The 18,023-nt window shown below is 44.3% G+C and overlaps 1 long non-coding RNA gene across 1 annotated transcript; it reads right to left on the bottom strand.

Moving 5' to 3' along the window:
* Positions 1 to 458: 458 nt before the first annotated feature.
* LOC119301957 lies at positions 459 to 3,837 on the bottom strand. The gene is made up of 3 exons (XR_005147239.1): positions 3,544 to 3,837; positions 2,522 to 3,436; positions 459 to 739 (listed from the first exon to the last, which is right to left on the bottom strand). It is a non-coding gene; the product is annotated as an uncharacterized LOC119301957 (long non-coding RNA).
* Between the last annotated feature and the right edge of the window lie 14,186 nt (positions 3,838 to 18,023).

Below are 18,023 nucleotides of genomic sequence, written 5' to 3'. Positions count from 1 at the left end.
ACAGAAGTTTACTTGCCAACACTTTTTTGATCGGCATACACCCTACCTACGCCGACAAATGATATGTCAATGTACACCCTACATACGCCGACACATGGTTTGTCTGTTTACACCCTACCTATGCCGACAGATGGTAAGACAACATACACCCTACCTATGCCAACACTTGGTCTGTCCAAATAGGTCTTTAGCATTGCCGACACTTAGTCTATCTAAAAAGGTCTTTGACATTGCCAACACATAGTTTGTCTGGCTACGGGTGTAGTTCTGTCGACACTTTCTCCAATGGAATGTTTTTGCCAACATATAAATTGTTGGTGAGATGGTATACTACTAGAACTACAATTGGCTACTACTCTGATTCAAAGTTATACGATGTTCAACTCTTATCCACAAACAAGATCAAGAACACATATTGCACAATCATTGATCACAGATTCAAACTCAAGTCAATCTTGACAAAGCAAAGTTTGGCCATCTTGGCAAACATCCAGAAAACACAAGTCACATAAAAGGACCCTTATTTGATGGTCTAAAAGTGTTCGAACACTAAATGGTCCAAACACTTAAGTCACATCCACATGATTTCTACTCCATAACACTTGAACACCAAATGGTCCAGAACATACATAAGATTCATGATTACAATTAAGTTGGCTGGTCCAAAATACTCCAGTCAACCAAATGCTCCATAACACTCCAAAGTCATCACATCCATGAATACTAGGTGGCTGATTACCTAAAAATATTACACAAGAATTTGGTAGAAAGTGCAGTCAGCTCAAGTTCTTCGAAGCTCATAGGGAGATTGGCAGCCAAGAGAAGCACAAGAGTATTTATGACATATGCCCAGAACACACATAACATAGTTCTGCCATATGTGATGTAAAATATTTTTAAAATGCTGAAAGGAATCATCATGCAAACATATCTACATATACATAGAGTAAGCATTTCTCCATGGCAGGCATATCTACAAATTCTATTCAACCTCGTACATGCAAGAAACTGTAGTAGGATCAGCCAGTGTAAAGTTGTATTTGTTCTAATACGAAGTTAGCTTCAATATGGAGGCTATGGGTCAAATTCTCATATGTTCCAACTGAATGGGACTGCAAACATGTGATTGTTACTCGCGTGTACATATGAGGAATATGTGTGGGTGCCCCCTGACCATTTTATCTACTTCAAAGTTCGAAAATAATTGTGTTTGCACGTTATCTGATGAAGTAGAACTAATATGTACAACTTCAGATCAAAAAACTGTAGGATGTGCAGTTTAGTTTATGCCACTAGCCATCAACCCTGCACAAGCTAGCTACCATCGTTTTCATGAATGTGTTAGTATATACTTAGAAATTACAGAACTTAGAAATATTTTAGTAGCATACAATTGAGATGATACTCATGGCATTGTTGTTTAATGAATTAAACTGAACGAACTTTATTTGTACGCGCCGATTGATCTGGAGGCTAATGTGGTGCATCCACTTAGGTTGTGTGCACCATGCGATCAAGGTTTATTTCTCCTTTGCAAAAAAGAAATAGTTGGCATTTCTAAGTATACCTTCGTTTGATGGCATAAATCATAACTTCTATATCCAGTGCAATGATTTAATTAACTATTTGCAATATCTCATGGCTCAAAAGGACCTCAGAAAAGAAATTATGATCAAGTTGATCCTTTAATATAGTTAGTCCTACTATGATAATATGTGAAAACTGATGAAAAGGCTCCAGGAGAAACTCATTTTTATCAAACAATAACCTTTTGTCAAGATATAAACAGTAAACGATTATATAGATTTATTCCAAGACACTTTCAATTCTTTTTCAGTTTGGTTATATCAGCAAGTCAATAGAAACTAATGAAACTTGTAAACCCAAACAAATAGGGTATTATGAATTGAACACCAATAAATAATAGAGGATATTAAAGTTCCTAAATTAGTACATCACAACGGTAAAGTAAATGTTGTTATAAAAATAGTACCTTGCTTTCACGCACACTGTCATAGTAATGCTACAACTACATGTCACACAAACCTTTGTTACCTGTTGCCATTGGCATTGAAAATATATGACCAAATTGAAGTATTATTTAGAAGACCGCATATACATAGAGTAAACTAGAAAGAGGAAATTTTCATACAAGTAAAGAAAATCAAACAGCATGGTTTACAATTTATCATCCTTGAGATCAAACTTACAAATCTGAATTAGATGCATCATAATAATTGGAAATATTTATCACATCTGCCGATAACTGAAAAACTCGAACACATTACTCATTAAAGTTGTAGCTGCAAAACCAAAATGTCAAAAAGAATATTAACTCCTTCCCAAATTACTTGTTTTACATAGTGTTAGATTCATCGGTATCTAGACAAATCTAAGTCAAGTAATTCGGGACGGAGGGAGTACAAATTTTTTATTTAGACAGCTACTAAAAAGTAAGGATTATAGAAAGTTTGTTTATCAAAAGTTGTAGGACGACGCAAACCCCACTATACAGACTCACCGGTTAATAAAAGAAGATAGAGATACACACATTCATGCCTAGATGTGAAGCGCAACACAGCTGACTTGCAAGGAACACACCAATCAAGCTAGCTTCAGCCGTCAGGCCTGTCCGCAACCATATGGGAACAAAGAAAAAAGTGAAGATTCAATGATAAGCACCGCAGCCTATGGCGAACTACTAAGGGAAGAACAAAGTAAACGGGTCTGGATCTGTTATCTCACTGTGCGCAAGCGCTTGCATGTAATCCTTTCCCAAACACCATCGATCTGTTCTTTTTCCCTCCCAACAGACGCACGACGGACGCTGATGAAAAATTCATAGATTATCGCTACGTACGTACTGGTAGCGCACATGGAGAAGGCGGGTTCAGGTTATTTCCAATCAGACCATTTTATCCAAGGGCTACTAATCTGTCCACCATAATCTATGAATTTTATCCAAGGGCTACGAGAAAAGTGGTACTCTAGATTTATTACTAATTCTAGCGATATCATCTGTATAGCTGGTTACACATGCAATCTAGACCGACATTTCAGAAACTTGCAATCTTATAATTCAGAAATTTAAAGTAACCCATCCCTGTAGCCATCGATCTGACCAACAAATTAGAAACTGGAATAAAATAAGGTTGGATTGTGCACTTCTCAGTAGCACCACAGATCCAACAAGTAACCTTCATAATGCCAGAGCCTAATCTTAAACAAAGGGACTGACTAACTAAGCAGGGATCAGTTTAGGTTCAGACTAACAACATGTTCAATCACTCCAACGTAGCTACCAACAATACAGCTCACAGGTTGAAGCAAACTAGCAGGTCGATCTATGAGAGACACAGGATGTTGCTCGTGTTTGGAAGAACAATTGCGGATGCCATCATCGGCCCTTTACCTAGCAAAGACCAGTTCCTCTGGCCTGCGTACATGAAGGAAGGGGTAAGCACCGAACCGGCGAACCGACAGCTATTCTGAGGACGACCAGCGACCAGGCGTGTGGCACCTAGCACATGACGGGGAACGCACCTCGAAGGCCACCGGCTGCCCACCAATGAAACGGGCCTGCGGCTGATAGATCTGGACAAGGGGCTTTGCGGGAGAGAAAAGGGGCGGCGGCGGCCGAAGCAGGGGCCGGGGATGTGGAGCTCGAGGTCGGGGGATGTGGTCGAGGGCGGGGGTTAGGGCGGCGGGCGGACGGAGGGCGGCGGCCGAGCTATCATCGCCGGCGGCAGGGACGAGGGGTGTTGCGAGAGGGCGACGGTGGAGGGGATGTGGGGATGGAGCTGGTGTTATTTGGGTTTGGTCTCAGATTCGGGGATAACAGGCCAGTGTGGGTCAAATTTGGGCCGCGCGTAACCGATATTTCCCTCGTCGCACCTAAATCAGCCGCCAAAATTTTCAAGGTCTCGTTGATCTACAGCGACACTTAATCTGCTTCCATACACCCTACCTACACCGACATATTTGATGTCCCTAAGCGCATACCTACGCTGACAAAAAATCTGCCAGGGCCCACACATATACCGACAGATAAGATGTTGCTAAGTACTTGCCGACTGACACGTTGTCTCTACGTGACTGCTGACACATAGTTTGTTCACATTGTCGTACCTCTTCCGACACATGATCTGAGGACAAGCTTAAGAGCTACGCCGACAGATATCCTGTAGAGATTGGTGGACCTTTACCCACACAAGTGTGTCACTTAAGCTCTACCATGGTGTAGTGGCTCTGTCACACATAAACCTCCTTGTATCTTCCTCAAAACAGCCACCATATCTACCTATTATGGCATTTTCATAGTCATTCCGAGATATATTGACATGCAACTTTTCACCGTTCTGTTTATTATGACACGCATCATCATTGTCATATTGCCTTGCATGATCATGAAGTTGACATCGTATTTGTGGCAAAGCCACCATGCATAATTATCATACATCTCACTCTTGATTCATTGCTCATCCCGGTACACCGTCGGAGGCATTAATATAGAGTCATACTTTGTTCTAATATCGAGTTGTAATCTTTTAGTTGTAAATAAATAAAAGTGTGATGATCATCATTAATAGAGCATTGTCCCAAAAAACAAAAACAAAAGAAAGGCCAAAAAAGGAAAAAAAAGAAAGGCCAAATAAAAAAAGAAATAAAAGGGGAGAATGCTACTATCCTTTTTTCCCACACTTGTGCTTCAAAGTAGCACCATGATCTTCATGATAGAGAGTCTCTTATGTTGTCATTTTCATATACTAAGTGGGAATTTTTCATTATAGAACTTGGCTTGTATACCAACAATGGGCTTCCTCAAATGCCCTAGGTCTTCGTGAGCAAGCAAGTTGGATGCACACCCACTTAGTTTCTTTTTGTTGAGCTTTCATACATTTATAGCTCTAGTGCATCCGTTGCATGGCAATCCCTACTCCTCGCATTGACATCAATTGATGGGCATCTCCATAGCCCGTTGATTAGTCGCGTCAATGTGAGACTTTCTTTTTTTTTGTCTTCTCCACACAACCCCCATCATTATATTCTATTCCACCCATAGTGCTATGTCCATGGGTCACGCTCATGTATTGCGTGAAAGTTGAAAAAAGTTTGAGATTACTAAATTATGAAACAATTGCTTGGCTTGTCATCGGGGTTGTGCATGATGGGAGCATTTTTGTGTGATGAAAATGAAGCATAGACAAACTATATGATTTTGTAGAGATAAGCTTTCTTTGGCCATGTTATTTTGAGAAGACATGACTGCTTAGTTAGTATACTTGAAGTATTATTATCTTTATGTCAATATTAAATTTTTGTCTTGAATCTTATGGATCTGAATATTCTGGTCACAATAAAGAGGATTACATATAGCATTCCACATCAAAAATTCTGTTTTTATCATTTACCTACTCGAGGACGAACATGAATTAAGCTTGGGGATGCTTGATACGTCTCCAACGTATCTATAATTTTTTATTGTTCCGTGCTATTATATTATCCATCTAAGATGTTTAATATGCATTTATATGCTAGTTTATATGATTTTTGGGACTAACCTATTAACGTAGAGCCCAGCGCCAATTTCTGTTTTTCCTTGTTTTTGAGTATCGCGGAAAAGGAAAACCAAACGGAGTCCAATTGACCTGAAATTTCACGGAGATCATTTTTGGATCAGAAGAAGCCCACGGAGTACCGGAGATGAGCCAGAAGAGTTCCAAGGCCACCACGAGGGTGGGGGCGCGCCCTACCCCCTGGGCGTGCCCCCCAACCTCGTGGCCTCCTCGGGGACCCCCCCTGACTTGTTCCTGACTCCAACACCTCTTATATAACCCCAAACTTCCAGAAAGAAACCTAGATCAAGTGTTCCGCCATCGCAAGCCTCTGTAGCCACCGGAAACCAATCTAGACCCGTTCTGGCACCCTGCCGGAGGGGGAATCCCTTTCCGGTGGCCATCTTCATCATCCCGGTGCTTTCCATGACAAGGAGGGAGTAGTTCACCCTCGGGGCTGAGGGTATGTACCAGTAGCTATGTGTTTGATCTCTCTCTCTCTTGTGTTTTGATTCGGAACGATCTTGATGTATCGCGAGCTTTGCTATTATAGTTGGATCATATGATGTTTCTCCCCCTCTACTTTCTTGTGATGGATTGAGTTTTCCCTTTGAAGTTATCTTATCGGATTGAGTCTTTAAGGATTTGAGAACACTTGATGTATGTCTTGCATGTGCTTATCTGTGGTGACAATGGGATATCACGTGATGCACTTGATGTATGTTTTGGTGATCAACTTGCGAGTTCCGTGACCTCGTGAACTTATGCATAGGGGTTGGCACACGTTTTCGTCTTGACTCTCCGGTAGAAACTTTGGGGCACTCTTTGAAGTTCTTTGTGGTGGTTGAATAGATGAATCTGAGATTGTGTGATGCATATTGTATAATCATACCATGGATACTTGAGGTGACATTGGAGTATCTAGGTGACATTAGGGTTTTGGTTGATTTGTGTCTTAAGGTTTTATTCTAGTACGAACTCTAGGATAGATTGAACGGAAAGAATAGCTTTGTGTTATTTTACTACGGACTCTTGAATAGATCGATCAGAAAGGATAACTTTGAGGTGGTTTCATACCCTACAATAATCTCTTCGTTTGTTCTCCGCTATTAGTGACTTTGGAGTGACTCTTTGTTGCATGTTGAGGGATAGTTATATGATCCAATTATGTTATTATTGTTGACAGAACTTGCACTTGTGAAAGTATGAATCCTAGGCCTTGTTTCCTAGCATTGCAATACCATTTGTGCTTACTTTTATCATTAGTTACCTTGCTGTTTTTATATTTTCAGATTACAAAAACCTATATCTACTATCCATATTGCACTTGTATCACCATCTCTTCGCCGAACTAGTGCACCTATACAATTTACCATTGTATTGGGTGTGTTGGGGACACAAGAGACTCTTTGTTATTTGGTTGCGGGGTTGTTTGAGAGAGACCATCTTCATCCTACGCCTCCCACGGATTGATAAACCTTAGGTCATCCACTTGAGGAAAATTTGCTACTGTCCTACAAACCTCTGCACTTGGAGGCCCAACAACGTCTGCAAGAAGAAGGTTGCGTAGTAGACATCAGCGCCCCCTTTCCTTTTCCCTCTCCCTCTCCATCTCCCTTCCTTCTGCCCCCTTCCACCAAGTGGAATCCTACTTGGACTTGGAGTCCTAGTAGGACTCCTCTCTCTTGGCGCGCCCTACAGGGGCCAGCCGGCCTCCCCCTCTCCTCCTTTATATACAGGGGCAGGAGCACCCTAGAACACACAAGATCAATTGGCTTAGCCGTGTGCGGTGCCCCCCTCCACAGTTTACCACCTCTGTCATATTGTCGTAGTGCTTAGGTGAAGCCCTGCGCAGATCACATCATCAACACCGTCACCATGTCGTCGTGCTGACGGAACTCTCCCTCATCCTCAACTAGATCAAGAGCTTGAGGGACGTCATCGTGATGAGCGTGTGCTGAACACGAAGGTGCCGCATGTTTGGTACTTGGATCGGTTGGATCGTGAAGACGTTCGACTACATCAACCACGTTACTAAATGTTTCCACTTTCGGTCTACGAGGGTATGTGGACACACTCTCTCCTCTCGTTGCTATGCATCTCCTAGATAGATCTTGCGTGATCGTACGATTTTTTTTGAAATACTGCTTTCCTCAACACAAATGCAGAAAAGCACAAATCTATGACATTCGGTTCATTAACCCAAATATCATACATGAATCGACGGTTAAAAAAATGCCACCGAAACCGAGGACAACTTGCTACAACCGTTGCTCAAAAATCAAAGCAAAGATAAAATACTCTTTCCTTATAACTTCAAGTGAGTGTTACTGTCTTGTGCATATCCGGTTTCCCTTATTACTCGAGGTTATAGTAATGTAACTGATGAGTTATGCATGCATGCGCATATTCCACTATATACTCCTAGAGATTAAGCTTGAGCGGGGAGTAGTAGCCGTCATAGAATCGAGACGAAAAGATCCTGAGGACTATGTGGGCATGACTCAAGGACTGTGTGGACATGACTCAAATGCTCCATAAGTAAGTTCAATCGATCATTATCGCACCATATCGGCAACTTTGTTCATTTCCTGATATCAAGTAATTATTTTCTTTGTCTGACAGGGTTTGGAAAGAGTTCACCGTAACTTCTCCGGGCTGCCAAGCGAGCTGCGATTTACACACCTGAAAGTAAGTACTACTACCTAGTTCCGCGCATCTCCCATTGATTCTAGCTACTTTCATCAATACCATTTAGCATGCTTGCTTATCAGTTTGATTGACCTCTATTTCTCGTAAAGTGCTAGTGGCAGGAATCCGGGAATTATTTTTGTGGATACAATGTTTGCGAGTTCATCTACAACGCGACGACCTCTAATAAGCGGGGCTACTCTAGAAAACAATATGAAATGCGTAAGCAAAAAATATTCACAATTTTTTATTACCATCATTTGTGTTCAGTTTCATTCATATACATGTATTGACCCTATTCTTCAATTTAGATCTGGCAGATGCAGGATGAACTCCTACCACAAGATCGCATACGAGCAATTCAAGAGGAATTGGCGAGATTCTTTCTTGACCACGTCATCAATAAAGCCGGAGAATACCATGTGGAAATTGATATAGACATAAGATGTTAGGGATTGCAAGAGATCTTATATTGTATATATGTAGCTAGTAGCGTCGGATAGATATACGAAAACTTGTTGTTCGACAAATCTCTCAGAGAAAGAGAGGTGCACTCCTCTCTGTATATGTTCATGACGATCTTGTGTAATTAATGGTTCCTTCATTTGCTTACTAGCTAGCATGTCGAGTTCTCTTTATACGTATAGTAGCTAGCGTCGACGAAGCACGGGGATAAGAGATGTCACTTCTCTCTATTAGCTAGCTAACACAATATAAGAAACCCCTAAATTAACTCTCCAAAACCCCCTAACCCCCCACCCCTTTCAAAATAAAAATAAAAACCCCTGCTCCTGCCAGCTGCTGACGCGTGGATACCTTTTGGTCCCGGTTGATGTTACCAACCGGGACCAAAGGTGCTCCTGCCTGGGCATGTTTTCTACTAGTGTGACTTCCTCCCGTTTCATATCCACGAACCACGTCCGGACATAAAAGTAGACATATACCGAAGGAATTTGTGGATCGGCATTGGAGATGTCTTTACACAGCTTCGTGGGGTGGTTTATTCCCTCACATGCTTTGTTGTTGTTGGCTTTCTCTTTCTGCAAAGATTGCAGATTGATTCAAAAACAGAAAGCGAACCACGTACCCCCTCATGCCGCACATTGTTTTTACAGGGGTTATTTAGGCTCCTTTCAAACATTCTAAACATGGAAGATGCTACACCTACATAAATAGTTTTATGTGATTAACATAATGATGTGCGTAGCAGTTTTCTATTGGACAAATTAGGGGAGTGGGAGTGGGGGCCCACCCACTTGTAGTCAGAGGGGTGGAGAGGTTTGTTAGGAAGGTAACGTAGGAGGAGAATGTAAATCTACGTAGGTGTAGCATTATTGTTCTAAACATGCCCTCCCCCCCCCCCACACCTATTTTAATGGGGGTGGGCCCATGCATCTACTAATAACCAATTAGGAACTGCCATGACCCCATGTAATCCCCTCATCCCGTAACCCTCCTGTACGTGTAGCAAAGCTCTTGTTCAAAAGGCACCTTCTGGTCTTTCATATATAAAGCCCGAGAGAAAAGCTAGTGATTCACTCTTACTCCCGATCACAGCAGAAATAAACTTGTGGCCATCAAATATTCGAAGAACATCTCATCTCTAGTAACCTGCCTACCGAACACTCCAAACTGTTCAATTTCGTTAGGCTGGTCGTAATGGCGAGTATCATATACTAGTATAATGCATATGATACTAGTGTATGATACTACATCCGTAGTGCATAGTATCATAAGTTAGTATCATAGCTAACCTCGTTTATTATCATGCAAGATACATAGTAGCACATCATTTAATATGATACGGTATCATGATATGATACTCAACCCTCTCTTTCTTCATTTAATTCTATGTCACCTCATCAAATTTGCCTAGTTGACATGCATGATACTACCTATGATACTACCATTACGACCAGCCTTAGGAAGCAAACGTTGCATTCCATTCCGTTAATGATAATTGATTAATGGTTCTGTTGAAAGCACGCATCAATGTGACAAACTTCTGCCAAATTAGCATTTCAAAACAGTTGACCCTAAATAAAACATTGATGCATGCATGTATATATCCCTTCGCGTTTCAGATTCCCAGCATGATCGCGGACTTGGAGAACCCACCACAAGAGATCGCACGTAGTGGATGATCAGAACCCCAAGGGCCAAGGCGACCCATGCAGGATGCTGCTAGCCATTGGTCTCCCTGCCATCTAATTCAGAAACCCCTGGGCCCTCGCCGGGACCGTTCGGTTCCAATCCAACTGGACCCCAGTCCAGACGCTTCGCCACACACACTGCACGTAGCTCTGGCCTCGTTTTCTCTGGGGAAGTGAGACGGCGATGCCGATGGTGAAGCTGGTGACGATCCCCGTGGAGGCGAGGGAGGATGAGAAGGCGGTCAAGTGGCTGGGGCACTACTCGTCCGCGCAGAGCATCCTGGTCGTCGGCGACGGCGACCTCTCCTTCTTGCTGGCGCTCGCCACCGCCTTTGGCTCCGGGGAGAAACTCGTCGCCACGTCCTTCGACTCCTACGGTTCGACACACTTTCCGCTTTCTCCTGCATAAAAGGGTGATAATGATCGATGATTACTTGCGTGCCTTAATTTGTGAGTTGTGACTTGATCGTTGTATACTTATCTATTTTCTCGGCCGTTTGGCAATCATCTTGGGGACGGTACAGTTCATCTGATCAGCATGTACAGCAAAGCGGAATCAAACGTAGCGGAGATGAAGAAACGCACCATCTCATGTCTAGACGGTTCGACCGAATAGTCTTCAATTTTCCTCACGCCGGGTTCATAGGAAGGAGAATCAGGTGCATATGATCAAGTACGCATGCTCACTCTCTCGATACATAATAATATGGCCATCTTCTTCACTTGTCTATTTCTTTCCCATTATTTGTCTGGACACTTCGTATAGCTGAGATTCCCCTGTGTCGTTGCAGCGCCCATCGGCTGCTGGTGCAAAGGTTCTTCCGTCCCCTGGGCGAGATACACGTCAGCCACAAGACGGGGCAGCCATACGACAGATGGGAAATCGAGGGTCTCGCCCTTGAGTTTTCGCTTCTCAAGTTTGAGATGGTCGCCTTCCGTAAAGAGGATTACCCCGGGTACAACCAAAAGAGAGGCGACGGTGACAGGTGCGACGAGGAATTCCCTCTACGCAACGGCTGCACTTTCAAGTTCCAGCGCTGGCCTCGCTAAATTTCCCTCGCTGGCGCCGCCGTAAATTGGGCCTTTTACGAGCACCTTGTGACACTGCTTGACCGTCCTATCGCATGTACTGCGACCGACTTCCATGGACATGGTGTGCATGCTCATGAGACGTCGACCCATCACTGTGTAGATTACTACTCCTTGTAGACTTCCATGGAGTACGTATTTTATGAATTACTAGTACAAATGCCCGTGCGTTGCACCGGGCAAAAAAAGGCACAACCAGCTTCATGTGCCACTGTGCATCAGTTTTTATATCCAAATTTAATAAACATCTATAATAAGATTAAACATCAAAATATTAGTGCTCATCAGAAAAGGAAGGAGTGCTATAAAATATTATAGCAGGACACAACAGAGACTTTCTGACCCGACTTAACTTCTGCTGCAAGTTTCAGAAGGAGAACGGAGGAAAAAGGAGAAGGAGAAGGAGAGAAGCAGTAGTTTGGGCTCCATTTTCACAGCGCTGCCGAACGTCGGGGCGGGAGGAGTGCCGCCGGCGCCGAAGGTCGGGGTGGTTGGTGGGAACGCCTCGCTGGCGTGGCCTCCACTCCCCCACGACCTCTTCCTAGAAGTTGCACACATCGGCCACAACCATGCTAAACGGGGTACGCCTCCGACCTTGCGCTGCTCTGCTGGCGAGGTGGATGAACGCAACCGCGACCGAGCTCGCGCCCCCACCATCGAAACCTCAGATGTTCCCTTCGCTGTGTGTTGGCGCTCTCCTGCGTGCCGAGGGAAGACACCGGTGATGGGGCGTGATAGGCGACACGGCGAACGTTGTGGTGGGAGGTGCTCGCGGAGGAGATCGGCCAGAACAGGGGCTTGAACGCAGTGCAGAGCGCAGGGGCGCGTCGGAGGTTGGGGTGGGAGGCGTGAGGACAGGGTTGGGAGGTTGGGGCGCAAGAGCTCCGCTGGAGGTCGGTGGGAGGTGTGTGTGTGGGGGGGGGGGAAGCATTTTTTGAAGGGAGGGCGGCGATCGAGAGGTCAGGATAAGGAAGGGACCCGCGACTGATGTTTTTTTCTAACGAATCGTTATTTTACTTATATGTGGATTGCGGGTTTAATACCTAAAAGTGCAAGGACTGTTTTGCACGTACATCGTTGCAACGGGATGTGAATCAAGGCTCGGAGACATATGATCCTATATTCTTCCTTAGATAGCATGTCAAACTGCCTTTAGGATCCTATGCACATCAGATAGCATTGTTGGTCTTCATTTACAATTAATCAGGGGTGGCAAGGTCGAAGCTCGGGGATGTATGTGCTTTTGTACAGAGCAAGTGCATGTTGTTATGAATCAGGGGTGGCAAGGTCGACAAACTGGGTCACGGGAGACATGTTGATGATGACAATAACAATGGACCGATTGATAGTTGAGTTATTCAAAATGGTAGTTCGGAACATGAAACATGACATAGCACGCGCTAGATATATCATTGATTACTGTTTAGGCATCTGGATAGTGAAGATTGCTCACATATGTCAAACTATTGTTTTTATATAGTGGACACTAAGAAATTCACAACCTTACTAATAGGCATGTCAAGAGGAATTTAAACTTTTCTGTAAAGAAAAGCAGCAATATAATATTTTCATATTTCAAAGAAAGCTAAATTTCATCAGCTTGAAAGTGAGCGGCGTTTCTAGATTGAAGCTGAACCTAAAAGCTGCTCCAAGTCCTTTGTTCTACTCCGAGTTGTTAGTGGTAACTGCACACACATGCATAACTCATCAATTACATTACTATAACCTTGACTAATATATATATAAGGGAAACCGAATACGCACAAGACAGTAACACTCATTTGAAGTTGTAAGGAAAGAGTATTATATCTTTATTTTCATTTATTACCAACGATCGTAGCAAGTTGGCCTCGGTATCTGCGGCATGAAATTTAACCAGAGTTGCATCTATGAGATATGTGTTAATGAACCCAATATCACCGACTTGTCTTTTCTTCAATTCGGCGATTTTCAATCTGCATAATATAGTAAGGATGATTATAAATACATACAATGAAAGAGCTGAGCTATATAGAGAGACTTAATGACATAAATAGTACTACTTACAGACAGTAGCAGGTGACCGTTGTTTTATCGAGGGCCAATTGATTGAAAAACTGAAAGAACTCCTCAAATGGAACAGGCAACAATTCAATTCCAACGAGGTCATGCTCCTTTTTAACTTTCACATACAAAGTACTCCTCCCCCTAGAGTCTCTGCAGATTTTCAAGTACCAATCATGCAATCTTCGCATCATCGTTGATAGAGATCTTTCATCTTTGACGAGAGGCTTCCCGTACTCGTATCTTTGTATCTGCACCTCCATGGGTTCATAATGTACATCGTCGGGCAGGTAATCGGCAAGATTGCTATAATCGGGAACCATCCTCGGATCATTAGCGACGTTATCGCTAGGCACCTTGAGCGGGGGGCACGATTGCTTCGCTTGTTCGCCGAGCTGGGCAATTTGTTTCCCAGCTCGTCGTTCTTTCAGCCTTTGATCACTGACAGTACTTCCCGACTGCTCCGCTTCGGCAAATTTCTTTCCAATAATGCGCTCGTAGTTTCCTTTCGGCGGAGACTTGGGTGGTTTTGTCAGGGCAGCCAGAGTGCGCTTCGCTTTCACCGGATCTACCTTCTCCTCCGGAGGTGGATGTCTCTTTGCTTTCAACCCTTGAAACCAGTCATCCACTTCGGTTCGCGCGATCTCGGCGTTCTCCTCCGGGGTCCTCTCGTATGGTAACTTCTCTGGAGTCTTCAGAGAAGGACCGAATCTGTATGTCCTCCCGCCTCTGGCTGTACTGCTAGACGCCGGCCGAGCAGACGGAGCGGTTGTCTTCTTTACTTGCTTACGAGGTGGAGGAGAAGGACTACGATGCGCCGGAGCAGCCGGAGCGGCGGCAGGTCTCTTCCGCCCTTGCTGATGAGGCGGAGAAGGAGGAGGCTGGCTGCTCGGGCGCGTCGGCGCAGGCGGAGAAGGAGGCGGAGTGCCGCCACGCGCTGGAGAAGGAGCCGATCGAGTGCCCTGATCGTCACTCACCGGAGGAGGAGGCGGTGGAGGAGGCGGAGTGCCCTGACTCGCCGAAGGAGGAGGCGGTGGAGGAGGCGGAGTGCCCTGACTTGCCGGAGGAGGAGGAGGAGGCGGAGGCGTCCAGTTCGGAAGGTTGATGAGCTCCTTCCGCCATAGGCATGGAGTCTTCAGAGCAGACCCCAGCCTAGTCTCCCCTTCACCGGTAGGGTGGTCAAGCTGGAGGTCCTCAAATCTCTCCGTTATATCATCCACCATCACCCAAGCATATCCTTCTGGAATCGGCCGGTAGTGAAAAGTTGCGCCGGGTTCAGTAGGATAAACAGAGCCAACAGCCACCTTGACCTTCAAATTCATCCATTGCATCATAAGGTGGCAATTTTGAGACTCCGTGATAGCATCCACGGGATAGCTGGCAGGAGCCGTCAAGGCATGCTCCGGCTGAAGCAGTTCGGTGGAAGCCACGCTGCTTCTCCGCTGAGATGGCGGGGTAGCTTCGGGGGAAGCTTCGGCAGTACGTTTGCTGCGATTTGCTTCTCGTTCCTCTATCGCTTGTACCCTTGCTTGCAGCGCCTGCATTTGGGTCTGCTGCACTTTTTTCCTCCTCTCATGGGATTTGTAACCGCCTGTGTCCGGAAACCCAACCTTCCACGGAATGGAGCCTGGCGTGCCTCGTGTCCGTCCAGGGTGCTCAGGATTCCCGAGGGCCATTGTAAGCTCGTCGTTCTCTCTGTTTGGAAAGAACGTCCCTTGCTGCGCTGCTTCGATATACTGCTAAAGCTTCCTGACTGGTATGTCCATTTGATCGTTCGTCCAAATGCACTTCCCTGTTACAGGGTCCAAGGTTCCGCCAGCCCCGAAGAACCAAGTCCGGCAACAGTCTGGCCAGTTAATTGTCTCTGGTTCAATCCCTTTATCAACCATATCATTCTCAATCTTGGCCCACTTAGGTCGGGCTACGAGGTAGCCACCTGACCCCGTGCGATGGTGATGCTTCTTCTTCGCAGCATTTTGCTTGTTTGTCACCGACATCTTCTTACTCTTTTCTGATGTCTTGTGGGCCACAAATGCAGTCCAGTGATCTCTGATCTTCTCATATCTGCCCTTGAATTCTGGTGTCTCATTATTTTCGACAAACTTATTCAGCTCTTTCTTCCACCTCCTGAATAGTTCTGCCATCCTCTTAAGAGCAAAAGACTTGATTAATTGCTCTTTAACTGGCTTCTCTGGATTATCCTCTGGCGGTAGGGTGAAATTTGACTTCAGCTCAGCCCAAAGATCATTTTTCTGCATATCATTGACATAAGACACCTCAGGGTCTTCTGTAGCCGGCTTAAACCATTGCTGGATGCTGATCGGGATCTTGTCCCTAACCAGAACCCCGCACTGAGCAACAAATGCGTTCTTTGTTCGGATGGGTTCAATCGGTTGGCCGTCGGGCGCGATTGCTATGATCTCAAACCTTTCATACGAGCTCAACTTTTTCTTCGGGCCTTGTCTCTTTACTGAAGTTGTGCTCGATCCTGAGGGCTAGAAAAAAGAACAAAGACTTAATTAATATGTGTACATACCAAAACAATGAATGCATCAATTAGCTAGTCAGCACAGGCTTAACTAATATATATACCTAGCCGGACTCGGTTCGGTCACCGGAGCCGTCATCACGGTCTCCTTCTTGCACCGGCATTGGGTCACCAGAGCCGTCCTCATGTTCTTCTTCTTGCACCGGCATTAGGTCACCGTAGCCAGCTTCTTCACCCTCTCCTTCCAGACCATCGATGTCATTGAGAAACAACGAGACGGCATCACTTCCTTCTGCGATTATGTCCCTCAACAACGCTTCTTTTGCTTCGTCTCGGGCGGTGTCCATAGTTTCTACAAATATTTACAACATGGCAATTATTATTCAAACATGACAGATGGATATATTAGTGGCAAACGTAGAACTAGCTACCTAATCATAGTAAGGAATCATATATATTAATTAGTGGCCTCGACACTGCTTCTCTAGGGTTTGGGGTGGCCTCGACAATGCTTCAAGGGTTTGGGGTGGCCTCGAGAATGCTTCAAGGAGGGGGTAATATCGACCCCCCCCCCACATGTTGAAGCTATCGGGAGGGAGTATATCGACAACGACGACACTATATCTATGTCCCTCGACGACCCTTGTTCCCGATAAAAAAAAGAGGAAGAAGAAGAAAAAAAGAGGAGAAGAAAGAATAGAGGAGAAGAACTCCTCTATTCTTTCTCCTCCTCTTTTTTTTCTTCTTCCTCTTCCTTTTTTATCCTCTTCTTCCTCTCATGTTCGAGAGGATCGCCGAGGGGTCGGGAGGTTGCCTAGTGTCAAAGGATTCAACAAAACCATGTCTTCATCATTAGGCGAAAGTAACAGGTGCATGATGGTACGAAGCTCTCCAAAGTTATTTTGGAACGGAGTCCTAGATAGGATAATTCGCTTTTTGGTATAAAGTTCAGCAAGAACCTTCCAAATATCGTTATTTGGAAGGCCTTTGCTAAAATTCATACAAAAAGGCAAATTATCCTATCCGGGACACCATTCCAAAATAACTTTGGAGGACTTCGTCATGCCCTGGTTACTTCCGGCTAATGATGAAGCCATGGATTTCTTCAATACTTTGACACTAGGAAACCTCTCTCGACCCCTCGGCGATCCTCGACCCCTCGAACCCTCGATGACCCTGGAACCCTCGACCCTCGATCCCTCGACCCTATAGAACCCTCGAACCCTCGACCCTAAAACCCTCGACCCTTGACCCCTTAATGACCCTCGACCCTCTACCCTAGTTCCCGACCCTCGACCCCTCGGCGATCCTCGACACCCTCGTTCCCGATAAAAATTAAGAAGAAGAAGAAGAAGAAGAAGAAGAAAGAGGAGAAGAAGAAAGGAATAGCTAGAGGAGAAGATCGAAGAAAAAAAGAAGAAAAAAAAGAGGAGAAGAAGAAAGGAATAGTGGAGAAGAAGAGAAAATAGAATATTCTATTTTTTCTTCCTCTCCACTATTCCTTTCTTCTTCTCCTCTTCTTTTTCTTCTTTTTTCTTCTTCTTATTTATTTCTCCTTTTCTTTTCCTCTCCTCTTCTTCTTTCTTTCCTCTTCTTATTTTCTTCTTTCCTATCCTTCTTTTTCTTATAAATTTTAGCATATTCTAAATTTTCTTCTAACTTTCTATATATGAACAAAAAACTTTCTATGAACAAAAAACTTTCTATATATATATGAAAAAAAATTCTATGAACAAAAAAATTAAACTAACATACACATATACATTATACATTGTATATGAACATTATACATACACATATACATACACATATACATTATACATACACATATACATTATACAAAATTTTCTATGAACATATACATACACATAGGCACATACGTACATACACATATACATTATATATATGAACAAAAAATTAAACTTAAAAAAATGAAGGGCAGGGGCGGCACGCGGCGGCCGCGCAAGGCAGGGGCGGCGCGCGGCGGCAGCGAAGGGTAGGGGC

The sequence above is a fragment of the Triticum dicoccoides genome, chromosome 5A (assembly GCF_002162155.2).
Source record: "Triticum dicoccoides isolate Atlit2015 ecotype Zavitan chromosome 5A, WEW_v2.0, whole genome shotgun sequence".
In the NCBI taxonomy this organism is placed as follows: domain Eukaryota; kingdom Viridiplantae; phylum Streptophyta; class Magnoliopsida; order Poales; family Poaceae; genus Triticum; species Triticum dicoccoides.
Note: the sequence above shows the minus strand (reverse complement) of the source record. Positions and strands in the feature narration are given on the sequence as shown.